Below are 16,325 nucleotides of genomic sequence, written 5' to 3'. Positions count from 1 at the left end.
ACTTGACTTCCGTTAACAATTCACCGCCACTTGCACCGATCCGGACCAAAATGACAATAAAACTATCCCTAGTGGCCGGGAATAATTAGGGCGATCGAAACGGGGCTTCAGGGGATATTTTAACCCAATAATAAGGAGGAGACGACGTCAGACGTATGCTCATCGATCACTCGGCAGGAGGAACCGGTCAGTTGGATCATCGGATCGGACACCAGTTTCTACCAGTTGCACAAGTGGCAGTGAGCCAGTGACCTAGCCGGCCGGCCTGCCGGCCTGCCGCTGGATTGGAACTTGGAAGGAAGGCAAACGGAAGCGTGTGTCTCTCCAAGGTTCCAAGCAGCAGAGGAGAGCAGGCAGAGGCAGACGAGCGAGCGTCGAATCCCATCAGTCTAGGTACACTATAAAATGATACCCCTTTTGCAACACAAATATATGCTGCTAAATGTCTATATATATATACGTTGGCAAGGTCTATACCAACGCATCTAATATGTGTTGCCTAAAATAGCATTACAAGGATATGTTGCAATACTTATTTATGCATTGATAAACTATACTAATAACTGTTGCAACGCATAATGATGGGTTATGACAACACTTATATGTGTTTGTAAAAAATATGGGTGAACGATCTCTATGGTTTGTTGTAACATATAGATTTGGTCTGTTGCAACACTTACATGTGTTATAAGAAATAAATTATTCAGTCATTAATATCATATAATTATTTAATTTTGGAGACAAAAATAGAGATAATTCACGTACAATTTAATGAAAAATGCAAGACCATCCAACACATAAAAAATAAGCACACTCAACCATAAATATATAGTATAAAGAATTTATTGCATTACAACGAGTACCATCAACATAATTCATGACGCAATTTTTGTTCAGAGTACAAGTTCCTATGTGAGCAAAATATAAAACATATAAAGGGATCCCTCTTAGTATGCCAGCAGCCGTCATTTCTCCTTCCTTCACTTTAGTCTAGCGTTCCATTGATGTGATCATATATTTATCTTCTTGATCTACAGATGAAAGTTGGATTAATTTAATATAACACTTATGAGAACTAAAGTTATATTGGGTTATAGAAAAGACCGTACAAAAGTTGAAGGCCATGCAACAATAACTCATCCTTCTACTTCTCCAATAACCTTGTAGCCTTTGTATGGTTATATCAATAGTTCATCATCTACCATTGCAAAACTAACACGAACTATTCAAAATTCTTTGCCTAGCTGAACACCATCAAGTTTTTGTGTTGGATCACAACTTACTATTGCACCCAATGCAGCAGACTTATTTTGATTTTTCCAGCTCTGTAAGTATACTTTGGTGCCAACCTGGTTCACATATATCAGCATGGAAAAAAAAATAAGTACATAACAGATCAGACTACTTGCAAGAAATCAAATGACCATAGTGTCATTGAATTGCCAGTTGACCAATTGTAACACCCTCAGTGTTACGTCCTAAATAAACTACTAAATTATGTCATGAGCATCATGTTTATGTAGTAATACATGTGATAGAAGGTGTTGATAAATTTCTTGCAGCCTAAAATGACCAATAAGAATGTTAAATGAAAATTTATTCGATAACTCATGTTACGTAAAATAGGGTGGAAAAATAATTTTTATTGAGCAAAAGTATTATAGAGCATGTATGTGACACCTAAATAAGGTTTGAAGTAAAAACTTTGTAGATGACAATGCAACTCTTACTGTAGAAAAATAATATGACTAGCTAGTATTTCTAATGGCTTAAAAATGGAACTTGAAGTCAAATTCAGCTCAAGACTAGGAAGAAATTTGAAGTTTGAAAACAGTATGACAATGCCATGTTGGTGAATTAATTCTAGAAAATCTAGCTAAAGGTCAATGCTGTGTTTTGCTCCTTATGGTAGACTGATGTCCCTCGTTAGCATGGTCGAGGTAGTTTAGCTTCAACTGTGTTAGGTTAGTTTTTAGACGCGCTTTAAAATTCGTGCACGTCGTATGCCTGGCTCGTGCGCACGGTCACCTTACGCGGCCGCTCGGCGTCCCGCGACCGGCCGCGTTCCACGCGCCGCGGTGCCGAGCCCGGTCAGCCTGTCTGGCCATGGGTTGGCCGTGGCTGGCCCCAGCGGGCCGCTGTCAACGCCTTGCATCTGCTAGCCGTCGCGCTGCTGCCCCACCTCGCTGCGCCATGCCGGAGGGCTGCCACTACGCTACGCCGGTGTAGCCGCTGCGCGGTCGCGTGGCGTGGCGTCGTTGCGATGCTGTTGTCGGGTCCCCAACTGTCACCGCGGGCGTGCTCCATCTTGACCGTTGATCCACGCGCGGGGTCGGGCCGAGGCCGAGGCCGGGGCCGTTGTTGCCATGGATACGTGGCAGTCGCCCTACCTTGTGATTCACCTACCGCGAGTCCGTGTTGCCGCTCGCCGTGTCTAGGTCAACCGACCCAAGCTTCGAGGTGACGTTGACGCCTCCCTACTTCGCCTTGTGCCGCTAGCCGATGCTGGTGAGCCCCGCTTGGGTTTTGCCGCTCCATTCAAGCGCGTCGCACCAAGCCCCATGAGCCGCCACCTGTGCGCACATGTTCGTGCTACCGCCATCAAATGGAGCCGCCCCGTCTTAATCCGCTCGCCCTCGCTTGGGTGCCCTCTCCACGGCATGACCATGGCTTGAGCTCTGCCTTTTTGCCCTCCAATTCGCCTAGCTCAAGGCTTCATAGTTCGATTCCTCGCACCAGTAAGTGGCATAAGAAGGCAACTAGGCGCCCCATCTTCCCCATGCCCGGCCAAGCGCTACCGATGGCCAATTTAGCATTTCGCTCGTCGCCGGTCAAAACGCCGCCGTGCTGAGAGGTTTGGGTGTAAGGCTCTTAGGGTTAATAGCAGTTTAATTGCTCGGAACCCCGAACTCGCCTTGACTCCCTCTATCCGATGCTCGCTCTATTTTGTCTAGGGTGCTCGACGAAGGTGGGGTGACGCGTCGATGTCCATCATGGAGCGCCGCCGCCCCGCTCGGTCGCATGTGGCCAGCTCTGCTCAAGCCACCGCTGACTGGACCATCCGGTGCTCGCGCTATTTTTGTAGCTCCATAATAATTAGTTTGCTAAGGTAGCTAAATGAGCCCTAGTTCAAAAATATATATTTAATTAATAAAATGCCGAAACATCTTAGGATTTTAGAACTAAAATATTTTTCTAGAGAAAAAGCCTTACTTGACGACGTAGATAAGTAGACTAGTACATTAGTCATTAAAGTTAGCTCGTTAGCTTACGGCGCGTAATCATATTTTAGAGTTGCAGTTGCCGTTGATTATTTACGTCTCTGCGTTGCATCCACGTATATCATAATAGGAACAATGATGGATTATGGAGTCGACCGAAGTTGCGGAAAAGATGGTGCCTTGATGATCATGTCACTATGATGAATGCTAACTTTTGGTTATATCTTACCCCGGCAATCCCCGGTGCATAACCCCTATTATTCTGAACTTTATTTTATGCTTGTACATTAAGTTTTAAGAAGTTGAATGAAAACCACTTGCATATAAATAATCTTATCCTATGAGTTCTACTAGTATATTAGGATCGTGTAGATTGTTATGCCATAGGATCCGGTAGAAGTCGAGTGATTACCTGTCACTTGCGAGAGATAGAAAAGATATTATTGTTGTTATTATATTACTATCATATGGAATATATATGGAGGATAATTGGAGACCGGACGGAATGGTACTTTGGATTTGGACTTGGTTAGGCATTCGAGCGAGGCTCGGATTGCACTTAGTCCGCCTGTGTCGATTGAGGACCATCCGTTGCTGTGGATGGTAGTCAGGTCACAGACTTATTATCTTGAGCACATACTTGCTTATGGGAGCAGGAAGACTCGCTGCGCTCTTGTCGTGGGTTCTGGCTCTTTCCGGACCGACTGATTGGAGGCGGGAAAAGATGGAGGTCTAAGCACCATGCTGAGACCAGGTCTCAAGTGCGGGGGCTTGGAGTTCAAGTTTGGACGGGGACCTAGGCCCCTAGACAGGAGTGAAATAGGTTGGTCTTGTTTGTGCTTGGAGTACAAACGGAGCATGTGTTTTGGGGTACCCAACTAGGATACATTGATTCATGGATCACCGTTTCTATGAGACGGTATGACTTGGCTATGGTCTAGCACCATAGTAAGAACTAGAACTTGAAAGGCGATAAAATTGTTCTGATTGCTTACCACTTGCTTGAAAGTAGCTTATGTGCTTACATATAATGGTTAGTTAATGAACTAATGATGACTGCTATAAAATTGAATATAAGGACACACGTTTAGTAATGCTTTCGCAGATGCAATAACCCATAAGCCAAATAAGCCTTGCATATCCTTGGAGTCTTTTATTTTTCTCCTGTCGGATAAGTCTTGCTGAGTACAATCGAGTACTCAGGGTTTTATTCCCCTGTTGCAGGTGATCGGAGGATACGTAGAGCTGACTTTTGTGTGTGGAAACCTCCTGGTGGGCTCAAAGAGGATTCCTTTCACGCTACGACCGTAGTGTTTATTTATAACCCTCACTAAAGTTTTTTCTAAAAAAGATGTAAAATCTGTTAACAGCTCTTGTATATAAATGTCCACTATATTAATGCACCACCATGTTATTAAATTAATCTTTGCTTCCTCTGTAACTCTGATAACATTGTTATATTTCGTTGTTATAATCAATTGAGGTAATATTCTACTACTGTAATAAAGTGATGTAAGAAATGACTTAAGAATGTTATAAGTTTTATTCTCTCATTTATGATCCTGATGAAAAAAAATAAATTTTTGAGTTCTCCCTTGGGTGTGCTCGACGGAACTGCGTAGTTTAGTATCCTCTTTTGAGTACTTAGTGTCTAATGTAAGACAAGTACTTCTGAGAGGCATTAGATTAGGTGGTTCTGCCACACCAATTTATTGTGCCACGATGATGTTTCTACAAAAGTATATATGAGGATTCTTAGACTCCAACTGTAAGAACAATTGAGAAAGGGATAGTATGAAGTTTTAAGACATGTGTCTTATACACTAGCAGGTACTGTTGCACTAGGCCTTATTGAGATCTTGTTCTGCTGGAAACAAGTCAAAACAGATGACTTAGTAGTGAAAAATATGCATGTAACAAAAATATCATTGCTAAAATAATATTTACTTGGTAGTCAAATGCTTCAAAATTTGAGTAGCAGATGTTTCCTTTGCCACAACCTGTAATATGTGCTAGTTTAAATACAATAATTTGATCAACAATTTGATAAACTTCATAGGACAAAGAGTTATTTATACAGCACCTTGATTTCATTAGTACACTTGCTTTTATCCACCATAACATCATTGTGGATATGTTTTTCCTGTAATTAAATAGAAATTACTAGTCAATTTGTGGAAATGTATGGTCTAGTAGAAATGATCCATTTACTAAACATATGATAAAATTTAACACTATCCTGTCATCCAGTACTATACTGTGTTTGTTCTAGAAAGAAACACATGTCATGAAAGTAAAAAAGCAGTGGCACTAACGGTATCCAGTAAAATAAACATAATATATTGCTTTGCATCCATATGTTTAGTTTGGTGTGCAAACCTTATCTTTAGTACAATTATATAATCATCTTGCTCCGTCTGAATAAGAATAAATTAATATTTTCTTTCACCAACAAAATGAATCGGAACAGAGATAGGTTATTAAGGCCATGTGCCATAACATGTAAGTAAATAAATAAGGTATTATTAGTTCAACCTAACCAAAATTCATAAGTTTTTTTTCTAAGTAATTAATCAGGTCAACAAGACAAGCACACCAGATAGTTGTCACGGGTAAAGCGCATGAAGTAAACACTAATGACTAAAGTTGAAATAAGGATTGCAGAAACTTGTCTAAAAGAAAATCTACAGCTAGTGCTTCATAAATAGTTACCTGGAAGTTAATATTTATTGTGGCTGGGGTAGATGAGTCCAGATTTGTGGCTTCATATGAGTGCTCAGCCACCTTCTTTACAGAGGAACCAAAAGAATCGTTAACCAAAATACCTTACAATGATTAATCACTGAAAAAATAGCTGTTCTTACCTGTTTCTTTGAGCTAACAACATCTATTTTTCTCTGCTTCATAACATTTTGCCTCTGCAAGCGCAAGGCACAGGTCACAGTTAAATGACAGCATAAAATTCTAGTTGTAGCTTTCCAGTGCCAACCATAGTAAAAAGCTCTCATCCATATTAGTGTGCATACCTTCTCTACAAGACTAAGGTATTTGTAATGTGGCTGCAGATCATCATCCTCCTCATTGTCAGCTTGCCCATTCTGCAGTGAACTAAAATAAATAAATATTTGACATAAATCTGGTATGAAAAATCCAATTCAATTGTACCATTGTATCATTCAGTTGTTCATATATGTGCTTGGTGTATTTTCCCTCAGTAACACGAAATCTTAGTGTGCATAATCACACATCTATTGCTCTCTAATTTTATTGTGACTTGCCTTGAAAGTTGATGGATACATATGAAATTATGCTTTGTAAGATGCATTAGGAATCCTGTTATTAACCTGAATTCCTTGGTGTCTTTGTAATTATATTTATGATCTGATGAATTCTGTGTTGTTTGTTAGGCTGGATTTGCCTTCCAACAACCTCTGATGCCTGGGATGAGGCCTGCTGGTCCAATGCTGAACTTCATGATGCCTATGGTTCAGCAGGGTCAGCAACCACAGCTTACTGCTAGTAGGCGTGTTGGGCTGTTGGCACTGGTGGAGTGCAGCAGCCTATGCCAATGGGTGGTCAGCAACAGATATGCTGTATTGTTCTTGGCATTCAATTTCATTCGTTGAATTAGGCCTAAAATTTCTGCATGCTGCAAATGTCCCCTACAGGCTACAGGTGTTAAGACTATAGGATCACTAGGATTATAGATCTAGCTGGTAGAGTGATTCTATACAGGATAAAGGACGTAATTCATTCTAATAGATGTAGAACAAGAGAGACAGAGAGGGAACGGAGAAGGTGTTGAACCTGACATCGTAGAGGGGTTGGGTTCAGTGGACGCCATCACGTTCGTTGATGTAGTCTGCGCTAGGGCAGCGATGGTCGGTGAAGACGGTGTCGGTGATGCGCGGTGGCGACCGGCGGTGAAGACAGTGAAGTCCGGTGGCGGCGTGGCTGGTGGCTTCCCGTCACTGGCTGCGCGCCCTCTAGATCGGATTAGGGTTTTGGTGTCGGTGGGGAGCTCGGCTCAGGTCAACCTCGTGATAAGAGCCGCCGGCCCCCACCTCATTTTATAGCACAGTGTGACAGGGGCCCTCCAGCCATGGTGGGCTGGGCGCCCCCGATCAGGGCGTGAATCAAAGGCCCAACTAGGCCGTTGGGTCCAGTTAGGATTAGAGATCAATCTAACAATCTCCCCCTTGATCTCTTTTCATCTTTTACTTTCATATCATTTACTTTTGTTCATTCCATTACAGATTAGCGCATAGAGCATATCTCATCGTCACGGTCCATTGCCGATAGATTTAACAGCTACAACACACCACTTTGTTCTGAAATAGATACTTATCTTTGGGCCTTCTTTTATCCAGGAATTATAGGCTTCCTCTTAAACCCATGCCGGCTACATATTCTCTGAACACGTTGGGTGATAAGCCTTTTGTAAACGGATCCGCGAGCATCTTTTCGTTACTTATATGCTCAAGACTTATGACTTGATCCCGGACTTTATCTTTCACAACATAATACTTTATGTCAATGTGCTTGGTAGCACCACTTGACTTATTGTTATGAGCATACTGTACTGCCGGATTATTATCACAGTATAACTTAAGTGGTCTATAGATGTCGTCAACCACCTTCAAACCGGGTATGAACTTCTTTAGCCGGTTCACCTGCCCCGTTGCCTCATAACACGCTACAAACTCGATGTACATTGTGGACAATGTAGTGACAGTTTGCTTTGAGCTTTTCCATGAAATAGCTCCCCCTACGAGAGTGAATACATATCTAGACGTGGATTTTCTATCATCTTCCGCATAATCAGAATCTGAATATCCCACTATATGGAGTGAATCAAATCTTCTATACGCCATCATGAGGCATTTCATTCCTTGTAAATAACACAAGACTTTATTTACCAATTTCCAGTGTTCTGTTCTAGGATTACTCTAGAATCTGCCAAGTAACCCGGTAACAAATGCCAAGTTAGGGCGCGTGCATACTTGAGCATATTGCAAGCTTTCGATAGCTGAAGCATATGGAACCACTTTCATTTGATCGAACTCATATTGGTTTTAGGGAATTGAAAATCCCCATATCTGTCGATCTTGACTATAGGAGCGGGTGAGGGACTACATTTGTGCATACTGAATTTCTTTAAGATCTTTTCTACGTATGCCTTTTGTGACAGTCCTAGTACCCCTTTACTTCTATCTCGGTGAATCTCGATTCCTAGAACGAACGAAGCTTCACCAAAATCTTTCATATCAAATTTTGAAGACAAAAACTTCTTTGTCTCCAGTAGTAGACTGACATCACTACTAGCAAGTAAAATATCATCCACATATAGGACAAGGAAGATAAACTTCTCATTCTTAAACTTTGTATAGACACAATTGTCCTCTACATTCTCTTTAAACCCAAAATTCCTTATTGTCTGATCAAACTTCAAGTACCACTGTCTTGAAGCTTATTTTAATCCATAAATTAATTTCTTTAGGCGGCATCTCATTCGTTCTTTTCCTTCTATGACAAAACCTTTCGGTTGTGCCATGTAAACATTTTTCTTCAAGTCCCCGTTGAGAAATGTTGTCTTTACATCCATCTGATGTAATTCTAAATCGTAATGTGCCACTAATGTCATTATGATTCTGAAGGAATCCTTATATGAGACTGGAGAAAAGGTCTCATTGTAATCAATCACTTCTCTTTGCGTAAAGCCTTTTACTATAAGTCATGATTTATATCTCTCTATATTCCCTTGAGAGTCAAGTTTTATTTTATAGACCCATTTGCAGCCTACTGTTTTGGCTTCTTTAGGAATTATTTTCAAGTCCCAAACTTTATTAGCATTCATAGATTTTATTTCATCTTCCATGGCCTCAAGCCACTTTGATGAATGATAACTTCTCATGGCTTCTTCAAATGAGGTGGGATCATCCTTCATTTGAAATTCCTTAGTGTTGTACACTTCATAATCAACAGGAATAGCTGATTTTCTAACTCTTTGAGACCTTCTAGGGGCCTCCACATTTGGCACATCTTCTGTTCGAGGCTGTTGTTGCTCCTCCTCATTTGTGGCAATATGTTCTATAGGGTCCTAAAGAACAGGTTCCTCATCATCATTTATTGTTGCCACAAGCGGAATAACAACAGGTGCTAACACCACAGTATCTTGCACTGTTGGGGCAGCGATAGCAGGTAGTGAGAAAAATGACTTATGAATCATCGGAGTGGGCGTATACACCCGCTTCTCTTCAAGGTCAATTTCTCGAGCTACCATGCTCCCCTTCATCATTTCATCCTCTAGAAAAACTACGTGTCTCGTTTACACAAACTTTGTATGTCTGTCTGGACAGTAGAAACGAAAACCTTTTAACTTTTCTGGGTAACCAATGAAATGACAACTCACTATTTTGGGATCTAGCTTTCCAATGTTTGGGCTAAATACTTTACCTCAGCAGGACCCCCCACACACGTAAGTGGTTTAGTGAGGGTACTCTTCCTGTCCATAACTCATACGGTGTTTTGAGCATCGACTTACTTGGTACTCTATTGAGAATATGAATGGCGGTTTTTAACGCCTCCATCCACAGGCTCATCGATAGGGTGGAGTAACTTATCATGCTGCGCACCATATCCATCATGATACGATTGCGTCTTTCAGCTACTACATTCTGCTGAGGTTCGCCCAGTGTAGAATACTGGGCTACTATGTCATTCTTCTGTAAGAACCTTGCAAAAGGTCCAGGAACTTAACCATATGGGGTATGCCGACCGTAGTACTCCCTCCACGGTCGGACCTGACTATCTTAATCTTTAAATTATGTTGGTTTTCAACTTCTGCCTTAAATATCTTAAATTTATCCAATGCTTCTGTTCTTTCTTTGATTGAATAAATATAGTCATAACAGGAGTAATCATCTGTGAATGTTATGAATGAATCATAACCATCCACACTCTTTATAGGAAATGGACCACACATGTCTGTGTGAATAATCTATAGAATTCCTACGCTTCGTTTGGCATCTTTCTTAATTTTCTTTACATACTTTCCTTTAATGCATTCTCTGCATTGTTCTAAATCTGAGAGGTCTAATGGAGGAAGAATATCATTTTTAACTAGTCTTTCTATTCTCCCTCTCGAAATATGGCCTAAACGACAGTGCCATAATTTCGACAAGGCATCGTGAGCTCTCTTTCATTTTCTGTTTACATCCGTAGACGAGGATACATTCACATTGTCGCATGCAATGATCCCATCATCGCATACAACATTCACATCATCATATAGTGATAACAAATAAAGCTTATTTTATAAGATAGAAAGACCAACACATGCATTATTAAATGTTATCTTACATTTGTCATTTTCAAAATGGCAATCATATCCATCATTGTCCAAACATGAAACACTAATCAAGTTCCTCTGTAACGAGGGAACATAAAGAACATCTCTTAGTATAAGTTTGAAACCATCAGCAAGCTCTAGAGAAAGATCACCAACGGCTTCAACTTCTGTTCGGACTCCATTTGCAACTTTAACGTGTCTTTCACTTCTTTGCGTAGTCCTCGTCGAACAGAATCCCTGTAAAGAATTAGCAACATGAACAGTTGCACCTGAGTCAATCTATCAAGTAGATTTCGAATACTGTACATACAGAGATTCATTTATGAATGTAATAATGTTCTCACCTTTCTTTGCCATGATCATCTTTAAGTAATCGGGACAATCTTTCTTATAATGTCCCGTCTTCTTACAATAGAGACACTGGTCTTTCTCTACTGTGAACTTATTCTGCTGAGGCTGATGCAGCATGGGACCCTTTTCCTTTGACTTTGAGGAGGAGTTAGTATTATTATTCTTTTTCTTATTATCTTTTAAATAATTGATAGAGCCACCATTGGTAGCCTTCATTCTCTCCTCCTCTTGGACACACATAGCCATGAGCCTCTCCATGTCCCACTTCTCGGGCTGTATGTTGTAGTTGACAATAAAAGTGTCAAACTCTTTTGGTAAGGAAGCAAAAATCAGATGGATAAGGAACTCTTCCTTGAGAGCCAGATCTATTTGTTTTAGCTTGGATGCCAAATTGCTCATCCTTAGTATGTGCTCTCTAATGCCACCATTATCTGAGTACCTCTCTGTCATCAGCTGCTTTATCAGCTGGGTAGCATATGTCTTTTAAGAACCAGTGAACTGACTCTTTATTCTTTCGAGGTACTCAGTGACGGTGTCACACTCTGGAATTGAGTCCACAATTGCAGGCTCAATCGTGTTCTTTATCACAGCAAAACATTTCTTGTTGACAGTGACCCACTTCCTATGCTCAAGGTCATAGGACATTCTTTGGAATGCAAAATCCCTCTCTTTTGTTGCTCAAGCGGCATCAGCTTCGTTTGTCTCCCTCACCGGTGCCACAGGCTCTGTGGGACACGGTGTGGTGATTACCCAGTCCACCTCAGCCAAGATGAAGGTCAGGTTAATCTTTTTCTTTCACTCCGTGTAGTTATCACCTTTAAGAGTGGAGATCTCTTTGATACAACCCATCAAGTTATATCCGCCTGAAAACACAATTCATATAGTGTGAGAACATAAATAATGACAATAATTGTATGCCTTGATTCCAACGTTGGTCAAAATTAAAACATACAACTGTTCATACATTAAATCTACATCACCGTTGTACAGAAATAAAATTAATGTATGACAAAGAACTCATCATAATATTGCCATTAATCAACGTTGGTCAGAATAATAACAATACTATAATCAATTAAAACATATCCATTTTCAAAATTAAATTCTCCCGTTGGTTTGAATTTAATAATGAAAATTACATCTTTAAATATGAAGCGAAAAAATAATCTCAATTTTGTGAATTTTACCCACAGGAAAATTCTCTTTTCTATTTTCTTTAAGCCATTTATCCATTTTTCAGGAAATAAATATTTACTGGAAAAACAAAAAAACAAAAAACTAATTCAATTCATCACTGTTCATTCGGCCCAGCTGGGAATCTGGCCCGGCCTGCCTCTTTTCCACGCGTGCTACCCGCACCCATGACGCAACCTGGGCCTGGGCCGGCAAAGCCACGCGACCGCGCGCGGCCGCCTGGGCCGCGAAACGGCCCGATCGATCTCGGTCGTCCGTCCAGATCCGACAGCCACGTGCGCATTTCGCTCGGAATAAAAACCTGACGCCGCGCGCCCACGAGGGAACCCTAACCTCACTCTTTTCTTCTTTTCTCGGATCTATCCGATTTATGGTTGGGGATGGGATTAGGGTCGAAATTAGGGTTTGGTTAGGGTTAGAGTTTCACTGTTTATCTTCCTCGTGAAAGCTTTTATGGGCTTAGGGTTCAGCTCTTACGTTCTTAAGGCCGAAACCCTCTTCTTCTTCACCTTTTCTTAACCCAGTTAGGGTTAGGGTTCAAACAAACCCTCTGTTCTTGTTAGATCCGCACTGGATCTAACCTTCTACTTCCTTTTCTAATCGATTTACCCATTCTAGATCTAAAAACCCTAGAAACCAATGGCTCTGGTACCATTGTTAAAACTGTAGGATCACTAGGATCATAGATCTAGCCGGTACAGTGATTATATACAGGATAAAGGACGCAGTTCATCCTAATAGATGTAGAACAAGAGAGACAGAGAGGGAATGGAGAAGGTGTTGAACCTGACACCGCAGAGGGGTTGGGTTCAGTGGACGCCATCACGTTCGTTGATGTAGTCTGCGCTAGGGCAGCGACGGTCGATGAAGACAGTGGAGTCCGATGGCGGCGCGGCTGGTGGCTTCCCGTCACTGGCTGCGCGCCCTCTAGATCGGATTAGGGTTTTGGTGTCGGTGGGGAGCTCGGCTCAGGTAAACCTTGTGATAAGAGCCGCCGTCCCCCACCTCTTTTTATAGCGCAGTATGACAGGGGCCCTCCAGTCATGGTGGGCTGGGCGCCCCCGATCAGGACACAAATTAAAGGCCCAACTAAGCCGTTGGGTACAGTCTAACAACAGGTGGTCTTGGCTACCGCTATCCCACTGGACGCGGAATGCCTAATCATGCATGCATAGTGTTGGGACTGTGATGCCATTATGCCAATAAGAGATGATGGTGTCACAGCTTGTTCCAATTGGGGCACTAGCCACTGCACTTGTGCTAATGCCCCACCTGATTAGCAGAGACTGGTATAGCTATTTATTGGTTGGTCCTTTTTTTTAATCAAGGGTGCTCATGATTGTTCTGTGTTGCAGATTGCTTGATGAGACAATAAGCGTTGCCTTTACATAGAAATGATTCAGCAGTGATAAATGGAAAATGATTAAAATGTGCCTCAATGTGAGTAACTAATGTAAGGAAATGTTAGATCTTATTATTGTACGAACTGCTATTATACTTTCGAGCTAGATTTCAAACAAGCATGCGCGAAACAAGACATCATCAACTCATTTCAAACACGAAAAGATCCATTGGTCAGTTTGGCGCAAAGGCTGGGCAACACACTGATCGTCTTTGATCATCTTCAGATGGACTCATCTCACATCACGGGCTGATCCAACATAGGGAGACATGCTGCAATGCTTCGCTTGGTTTCTAGTAGAATTCTAAAAATTCAGGAATCATCGAGCCACGCACGGAATCAACCAGCCACGCACGCTGCGGCGGCGCGAACTTGTCGCGAGCGGCGAAGAAGAGGAAGTATGCATAAGGTGGGAGAGTGCTACGAACCTGCGGCCAAGAAGTGAGCTCTGATCATCCCCGTCTGCACGGAAGAAGGGATCGATCCAACACCGTTCTCTTGAGGTGGCGACAGGGACCAGTGACGGTGACCTCTGGAGGCGGCGACAGGGACCGGCGAGGGTGCGGGGGCACGTGGGCGTTGTCCTGCGGCGGCGCGGAAGAAGTGAGCTCTGATCATCCCCGTCTGCACGGAAGAAGGGATCGATCCAACACCGTTCTCTTGAGGCGGCGACAGGGACCAGTGACGGTGACCTCTGGAGGCGGCGACAGGGGCACGTGGGCGTTGTCCTGCGGCGGCGCGGTGCAGCCACTGGCGCTGGTGCGGGGACACAGCGCCGCTACTGCACCGGTGGTGGCGTAGTGGTCTGCAGCAGGGAGATAAGAGCTATGGAGTTGTGCTTGTGCGATGGAAAAGAATAATAAAAAAGGAACCACGATTCAGCTGCGATAACTGACGAGATCCAAAATCAAGGTGCGGTTCTCATCGCAGTCCTCACTAGCTAGTCTCTATGAAGGGTGGGCCCACTATTAGACTTCTCAACAATTAGTATGAGTAACCAAAAAACAGATTAGCTGTGTGGCAGAAAAAAAGGTACGAAATAAAAAAATGGAGGGAAAGAATGGCCGGAGCAAAACATGACCAAAAAAATTACTTACTTTTATTACGAGGGAAAGAATGGCGAGAGCCATAAAAGGCGAAACCAAAAACTTGTGATTACGTTGAATTTATATTATTATTTTAGTGTTAGTATTTAAATCCGATAGTTAATAAAGTAAGACATGTGAAAATTACCTAGGCATTTAATCGGGCCTAGCAAATTAAATTACATTAAATTGATCCTTTCTATCAAGCAAATCGAATCTAAATTAAAATATGTTTTTTTGCGCAAGATAAAATAAAATATGGTTAATAGTGCTATATCCAAATTAAATGAGTATTTGGGACTATAAACGAATTCAAATAAAAAAGTTATCAACTATAAAGTTTTATAACTTTTCAAGATTTACAACTTTGGTTTTGGTCCATTCTCGATCCGAGGTTGTATGAAAATTTTGAATTTTAAATGTGGGAAATTCGACCATATTTTTCACTCTATAAATGATTTTAAATGAAAAAAACGTCAATTACAAAGTTGCATAACTTTTTGAGATCTAAACTTTTGATTTGGTCATTTTTCCATCCGAGGTTGTTTTAAAAAATCAAATTTTAAATGTGAGAAATTAAATGTAATCTTCGCCGGATAGACGATTTTAAACGAAAAAAGCTATCAACTACAATGTTGCATAACTTTTCGAGAGTTACAACTTTTGTTTCAGTCGCTTTTCCATCCGACATCCTTAACTATAACTACACACTCACTTATAACATTAGAGCACATGGATTCCTTTGGTATTGACTTCTATTAAATCTGGTGAAACAAATAACTCAGCATCAAAACAACTTTAAACAAAAAGTTATGAACTATATAATTTTATAACTTTTTAAGATCTACAACTTTTATTTTGGTTGTTTCTCCATCCGAGATCATTTTCTACCACTACACTCACTTGTGACTTTAGAGCATATGGATTCCTTTGGTATTAACTCTATAAAATTTTTGATACATATTTGGATATCCAAATGAACTCAAATCAAAAAAGTTTAAACTATAAAGTTGTAGATCTGGAAAAGTTCTATAATTTTGGTATAAAGTTCGTCTTCATCGGACATCATATGAGAAAGTTACGAAGTCTTTCGTGCAGCCTATCACAAGGTTAAGAAATGTGATAAAAAAAATCAATGTCTTACATGTCCAAAAAGCATGTGTAGCCTAATGGTAGATAGTTGTTTAGTTTGTTGGGTGGTCATGGGTTCAAATCCATATGATAACTTTTTTTTGTTTTTTTAGAAATCAAATCTTGAAAGGTGTTTTGTTGAGGGCGTTCGGTTGTACTTCTTCCCGCTTGTTTCAGCTTGTTTTAACTTATTTTCTTTCATGGAATACTATTCAATCATTCAAAATAATTCAAAATTCACTATTCTACCTACCAGCCGAACGCCCTGGTTGTTTTTTAGAAATCGCGCGGCGCACCTGTAGCCATTTGATTTCAGTCTTATACTTTTTGTTTTTTAGAAATCAAATATTAAAAGGCGTTTTTTTTATTTAGAAATCACACCTAAGCTGTGGCGCACTTATAGCCATTTGATTTCAGTCTTATACCTTCACAGTGCTAATACTTTAATTTTTTCAATATATTTCCTGCGTACAGGATAATATATTTCCTGCGTACGTAGGAGCGAGGGGCTATAAGTTCCGGATCCGACCTTGTTCTTATTATAAGTAAAATATAGCGAGAAAATGAAACACAAATGGGTAATGGGTTTA

At 41.1% G+C, this 16,325-nt stretch overlaps 2 long non-coding RNA genes across 2 annotated transcripts; both read right to left on the bottom strand.

Moving 5' to 3' along the window:
• Positions 1-4,828: 4,828 nt before the first annotated feature.
• On the bottom strand, positions 4,829-5,366 carry LOC136474356 (uncharacterized). Its single transcript, XR_010762905.1, has 4 exons — positions 5,305-5,366; positions 5,169-5,221; positions 5,044-5,085; positions 4,829-4,952 (listed from the first exon to the last, which is right to left on the bottom strand). It is a non-coding gene; the product is annotated as an uncharacterized lncRNA (long non-coding RNA).
• Positions 5,367-10,606: 5,240 nt separating this feature from the next.
• Positions 10,607-14,339, bottom strand: LOC136474349 (uncharacterized). The gene is made up of 3 exons (XR_010762904.1): positions 12,904-14,339; positions 10,917-11,786; positions 10,607-10,809 (listed from the first exon to the last, which is right to left on the bottom strand). It is a non-coding gene; the product is annotated as an uncharacterized lncRNA (long non-coding RNA).
• Positions 14,340-16,325: the final 1,986 nt, after the last annotated feature.

The sequence above is a fragment of the Miscanthus floridulus genome, chromosome 1 (genome assembly GCF_019320115.1).
Source record: "Miscanthus floridulus cultivar M001 chromosome 1, ASM1932011v1, whole genome shotgun sequence".
Lineage (NCBI taxonomy): Eukaryota > Viridiplantae > Streptophyta > Magnoliopsida > Poales > Poaceae > Miscanthus > Miscanthus floridulus.
This window is presented reverse-complemented; position numbering and strand designations above follow the sequence as displayed.